General features: G+C 45.6%; 1 pseudogene; it reads right to left on the bottom strand.

The window, feature by feature from the left end:
• Positions 1-555: 555 nt before the first annotated feature.
• LOC100344296 (forkhead box protein I3 pseudogene) lies at positions 556-5906 on the bottom strand (annotated as a pseudogene).
• Positions 5907-6862: the final 956 nt, after the last annotated feature.

Raw genomic sequence — 6862 nt, 5'->3', positions numbered from 1 at the left:
GAACTGTAAACACAAAGAAGCACTTCAAGTTTTTATAAAACACCCGAGGCAAAGTTGGTTTATGAATATACTTATTTATTAGGAAAGGGGATTATCATTTATTGAATATTTCTTTACTGGCCATTTTCCCAAATAGGACTCATACATTTTAATGAGAATTGCTCAGTTTCAGTGTTCGTATTATTGTTTGGTCAATAATGAGCCTGGTGCTTAAGAAGGGTGAGCTACTGTGTAATACCAAGATGCATGTGGCAGAATCAAAATCATAATTTGAACTTGTCTGGTTCCGAACTTGGGATCTTTCTCCACATCATGTTTCTTTGAAATGGAAAGTGGTAAATATGAGGATAGAATAATACATGCATGTTAGTGACCATCCTTTATGAACTTGTCTTTAACGTACAATACTGTCCTCTTTCACATCTGAGTCTTTGCTCAGAATACATGCTTCATCCTGAACTACTCCAAACCTTGTCAACTCATATTTATACTTCAGATCTGGTTTGTGTCTTACTTCCTCTGGGTGCCTTCCTAATCACATGCAATCTATTTTAGGTAATCTGCCTTGTGTCCCAGTGGCCTCTTGTGCTTCCTCCATTACCCTGTGTGACAGCTGAGTGCAGTTATGTGATTCTGACTCCAGACTGATAGCAAGTTTTGTGAGGACCATGAGGACCTGAGAGCTGTATTTTGTACCTTGCCAAGCACTTATTGAAGAAGGGATGGAAAAAGTGAAAATAGCAATTTATTTTAAGAAACCAAGTGATATTAATGGCAAATTTTCACTCTTTGGATATTTTCTTTGTAACATTATGTTGTAATTCACTTAATATAAATATGTAACTTTTAATCTATATTTTTATTACTGTAATTCTTTACACTTTCTAAAATTGTTTCCTCATTCCTCATGCTTAAGTGTTCTTTCTGTTCTACTTCAACTATTTGATTACTTTATGTATCTTTGTGTCCTCCCTTATTTTACCTTTATTTTTAAGAGTTACTGTGTATGAATTAAATGCAGAGTGTTTACATGTGGTGAGGAATGGAATAGAAGGAAAGGAATAATGCAACTTTGGAACTAGGTGACCTGAGTTCCAGAACCCTGTCTTTACCATTTATTAACTGCATGACCTTTAACAAGTCACTTAGTCTTTCTTCATATGATAAAGAAATTGGAAATGGAAATATACTTACCCCTTATGGTAGTTTTGGATGATTACCTGAGCTAATACATATTATATACACATAAAGCCCTTAAGGGGTTTGAGGAAAAAGTATCATGTGGTATAATAGTTATTACTCTTTCTCTTTGATTATTAGGAAATACATTTTTAAGGTAGATTTCAAAAAAATGAAAAAAGGGCAAATGGCTAAACTTGATTCTTCCCATTCAAGGTGAGGTTAAATTGATCAAGATTTCATTTACAAAACTCAAGGTGATTTATTCCCAACAGTACTAGTTCAAAGACAGGAATACATGGGTTGTCTTGGGATGAATTTAGAGAACACTCTAGAAGAGATGGTCAGCCATCTGATGTAATATGATCACCCCCATAGAGCTTTGTTCCTTCTTACTTCTTTGGTGCTGTTACTGTTTTTTTTTTTTTTTTTTGACATGCAAAGTGGACAGAGAGACAGAGAGAAAGGTCTTCCTTTTGCCGTTGGTTCACTCTCCAATGGTCGCCGCAGCCGGTGCGCTGCTGCCAGTGCACTGCGCTGATCCGATGGCAGGAGCCAGGTACTTCTCCTGGTCTCCCATGGGGTGCAGGGCCCAAGCACTTGGGCCATCCTCCACTGCACTCCCTGGCCACAGCAGAGAGCTGGCCTGGAAGAGGGGCAACCGGGACAGAATCCGGTGCCCCGACCGGGACTAGAACCCGGTGTGCCGGCGCCGCAAGGTGGAGGATTAGCTTAGTGAGCCGCAGCGCCGGCCTTGTTACTGTTAAAAACAGGATTTTCCATTACTCTATTAAATTGGTGAGATTGGATGCTAGAAAACCTCGCCAACAACAGGTCCTGTGACTACTGTAGGTGATGGATTTTTGCAATATGACTGTCTGCAACTTTAATGCTTTGTTTGAAGAAGTCCCTAAATACTTATTGTAAGAAATAGTTTATAAATACCTTAAGGCATTAAAACATCACTAAAACTACTGTCTTTTGGGCACTGAACCCAGATGAAACCTCATAAAAAGTTTGACACACATTTGAAACTAAGAGTTTAGTGTTTTCTCCTTGTTTTAATTTGTGGATTACTGAGCATCTCTAGATTGCAACAATTAAAAAATGGAAATTACACTGCTTTTCTCAATACTTATGTTCTCTTTATCTTGGCTGGTCATATAACTCCTATGGGGATGCCTTCCAAGTCATACCAGTAAATCCTAGTTAGCAAAGCATGTAATTTGCTACAGTGTGAAATTCTGGATTAACAAACACAGGTTTTAAAATTTTTTAAAGTCAATGTAATTGTACATATTTACAGAAAATAGTGTGACATTTCAATGAATGAGTGGAGCCACATTTTTTTTGATAAAATACATAAAAGGTTATTGTGAACTATAGTCACACAATCATGCTGTGTTACTAGGAACCTATTCCTTTGCTTTAACTTTAACTTGGTACCTGATATCTAAAGTCCCTCACCTCCTTGCTGCTCCCCACTCCCAGTCTCTAGTAATAAAACTGTGTGTTTAAATTAAGTTTCTATTTTTTAGTTTCTATATATGAGGGAAAACATGTGACTAGCTTATTTCACTTAACATGATGTTTTCCTTTCATCTATTTTTCTGCAAATGAAAGGATTAATTTTTTATGGCTGATTAATATTCCATTGTCTACATATAACACATTTTAATTTATTCTTCTGATAATGGACACCTTGATTTTTAATTTTTTTGTCCCATTTAAAATTTATTTCACATGATTCTTCTTAGCATGCAGTACACTTTCTTCAGAAATAAAAAAAACACCTTTACTGCCCCATTCACATTATAAATTAATTTACAAATACAGAATTGCTAGAAACAATATTTATAAAAGTCCACATGATTTTTCACATACAAAAATATCCATAGAAACCAATTTTTTCACACATAGTATGGTCATTCCTTTGGTCATTTTTCTGCATACCAATAATGTGATGTCATTTGCACCTCAAAAAGCTGTTAAAAATTTTCCTGTATATTTCAAAATAAAGCATTTTTAAAAAATAATGCTGTGAATCTCCAACAATCATTCACGGGGAAGAGTTAAAGTAACTTTTACAATGTACTTGAATTCCTGTTTCTAAAAAAACTTAAACCCTGAACTAGCAATGCTCACAGCGACTCAGACACATGGTAGGAAAGGCAACTCACAAGACTAATCTTAATGTCCCCAGAAATTCATCTGCATCCTAACAGACCCTAAGATGTCACCCACCAGTGGCTGAGTGGGTCCCGGGTCCCAGGAACTCTGTTGGGACACTGGGAGGTGACTATCAAAATGATTTGAAGACAGCTCTGAGGAGTAAAAGGGAATGCTAAAATAAATAACACCATATATATTCTTCACAAATTTGATCAGATGGTTTACTGCATTAAAAACTAAAAATCCCACTTAAAAGCTGTTTGTTAATAAAACTCTGATAATACTTGGTTGGAAGATGAAATATCCAGGACACAAGCTGGGAGGGCGAGGATGGCAGGCTGAGACGGGAAGCAGGCAGTGGCCACCCCAGCCCCAGCAGTTCTTACAGCGGGGCTGCCTGTGGCTCGGGATGTTGATTTCAACCAGAATCCTTGGTCCAAGGAGAGCTGTGCTCCATTCCTACCCCTTCAACACTTGTGCCTGCCTGAGGAAGCTGGCTTGTTTTCTGGAACTAGAATACACAGGCTCCGAGCTGCTGCCTCTGAAGCCAGACTGCCTGCATCCCATCTTGCCTCCAGCTTCCTGTGTGACCCCAGGCCAGTTTATCTAATATCTCAGGGTTTCACTTCCCTGGGGTGGAAAATGAGGGGGCACCATCACCCCGGACTCCCAAGGCTGCTGTTTAGTGGGTTGACACCTGTCAAGTGTCTACAGCGCTGCTTGGCAGACAGCGTGGCTTCCTGCTGCACTGCTATTAGTAATGACCCTGTACCAGACACCAGGAATGAGCAGAGGTGACCTGTGAACTGGTCCTACGACAGTAGGAGCAAAACTGAATTGAGACAAAGGACACAAAGCTGGGGTTTCCTATTAAAATCCCAGGCAGCTGGCTTTCCTAGAGAAATCAGAGCGTGCCAGCCCCAAACCCCCGACTGCCTCAGCTGCCGGCTGCTGATGGATTCCGCGGCCCCCCGCCCCACAGCTTTACGGGCTAACGTTTTTAAGTCCCCTGCACACCTATGCAACCCTGGCATGCAGTGAGTGATGAACGAGACATGGTCCCTTGCCCTCACAGGGCTCACAGAACACAGGGCCGTATCCAGAGAGACCTGTAGAAGCAGCTCGCAGGGCTACGGGAAGTTATGGACCATACCCCATGTCACTCCCAGCACAGCCAACCGGCCGCACAACCACCCCAGGAGCTTGCCAGGGCTGCAGGACCCACTTGGGCTCTAGCCCAGAGCTGCTGGCTTGGCCCCTGCGGTCTCTCCAGTCTCAGGTGCGCCTAGCAGCCTCAGAGGCACTGCCCTACACCTCGGAGCCCTCGCGCGGGTAGATGAGGCTGTTGACCATGCTGAAGTTGTAGAAGGGACTGCTGAACCGGCTGCTCTGGCCTCCTCCGCTGCCGCCAGGGAAGGGGCTGTAGTAGGAGGGCCGCTGGCCGCTGCTGCTGCTGCCGCCCTGCTCAGCTGCAAAGCATCGGGAGAGGCCTCGGAGATGGAGGTGGCGGGGAAGGGGCCACCGGGGCCAGCTGGGCGCCCTGGAGGCCCAGGTGGCGGCCGCCCGGCATGGCGCGCGGTGTGCTCCCACTGCTGCCGACGCGCAGGGTGCTGAGGCTGCTGAAGAAAGTGTTGAGGCATGGCGTGGAGGTAAGCATGGCCCCCCGGGAGATGAGGCAGTACTCTTGGTGCCCTCGGGAGGCTCCGGGGACTGGGAGGGCCTCAACAGAGAGGGGCTGTCCCCTCGGGCCTCCCGCCCACGCCAGCCCCGGATCCGGAGGAGAGCCCCTCTTCTGATTCTGCTGTCCCTGCAGCCACGGTAGAGGCCTTGCTGGCTTCAGAGCGGCGCTTCTGGCGGAAGTTGCCGTTGTCGAACATTTCCTCACAGTTTGGGTCCAGAGTCCAGTAATTTCCTTTCCCTGGGTCGTCCTCGTCGCGGGGCACCTTCTGGAAGCAGTCGTCGAGCCACAGGTTGTGGCGAATGGAGTTCTGCCAGCCGGCCTTGCTGCGCTGGTAGAAGAGGAAGCTGTCGGCTACGAGCTGGTAGACGTGGCTGAGCGTGAGCTTGCGCTCGGGCGCGCTCTGGATGGCCATGGCGATCAGCGCCGAGTACGAGTAGGGAGGTCGCACCATCTTCATCAAGTCCTCGCGGCTGGCTGCGGTCAGCCAGCCCAGATCTGCCAGAGCGGCGGGCCCCGCGGGAGAGGCGGGCGCGGCGGGCGGCGGCTGCGCGAAAGGCCGCTGCGCGCAGCCGAAGGGGCCGGTGGCGGCCGCGGGCTGCAGGAAGGGCCCGGCCGCGGCGCCGGGGGCGGTGGCGCTGGTGGAGGCGGCGGGGCGCCCAGGAACGCGGCGGCCGTGAAGGAGGGCGAGCCGCCCACACCCGGGCCGTGGAGCCACAGGTAAGGGTTGGCGGCGGCGGCCGGCGGCGCGGTGTAGTGGGCCAGCCCGTAGGGCGTCCTGGCGGTCGGGGGGCGCGCCCGGGGCGGTGGTGGCGGCGGCCGAGGGCAGGCTGGGCTGCGAGTATACGCCGAAGTTGTCCCCGCAGTAGAGGGCCATGTCGGCGGGCGGGTGCGGCGCAGCGGCAGCCAGGGGCGAGCGGGGCTGGTCTCTCGCCGCTCGGACAAGAGCATCCCTTTGGGGGCCAACCCTGCGGCCCCTCCTCAACCCTGGCTCGGCACAGGGCCCCGCAGACCGGTCTCGCGCAGGTCGATTTTTAAATGTTATTTATTGCAGCATTAGTCAGAATACTTATACCTTAGATTTATACAAAGCATAAGGATACGCAAATATGTTTTACATTATCTTGATCAGTAATGATATTTGGTCTAACAGGTAAGAAATTTTTAGGTGAAAATGTGTTACTTTTCTCACTTTAGAAATCTAGAGCATTTGTATGTTCATTGTTTACTATGCAATGAATGGTATAAATTGTCATATTAGCTTTCTCTTCACATTATAAGGTAAGAAAGTAAAAATTATTGCAAGTACAATGTGAAATTTTGTAACAGGGAGTAAGTAGTGCACTGTTTAAAAAATCATCAGATCTTGTAATGCCTATAAGAGGTTTTCAAGATATTCACACAAAATGTATATTATGGATTCAAAATATTTTTAAAATTTTGTTTAAAGTATACACATTTTATATATATACAGAATCAGTAACATAGTGAGACTTTCCACCTTACCCTCACTCCTACTCATGCTCTCACCCTTCTTTCTTCTCCCTCCTCTCTCATTCTTATTTTTCACAAAGATCTATCTTCAGTTAAGTTTATACTCGTAAGATTAACCCTACACTAAGTTCAACAAATAATGTGAAGAAAAAAACATTGTTCCTTTACAGTCAAGATGAGCTGTTCAAAATTATCACATTTCATAGTGTCAATTTCACTCAAATAGATTAGCTTTTAGGTACTCTATTAAGGAGAAATATGGTATTTGTTTGGGCCTGGCTTGTTTCATTAAATATAATGGTTTCCAATTGAATCCATTTTGTTGCAAAAGACAGAATT

This window comes from Oryctolagus cuniculus, chromosome 7, assembly GCF_051225735.1.
Source record: "Oryctolagus cuniculus isolate XC-2025 breed Fujian yellow rabbit chromosome 7, ASM5122573v1, whole genome shotgun sequence".
Lineage (NCBI taxonomy): Eukaryota > Metazoa > Chordata > Mammalia > Lagomorpha > Leporidae > Oryctolagus > Oryctolagus cuniculus.
This window is presented reverse-complemented; position numbering and strand designations above follow the sequence as displayed.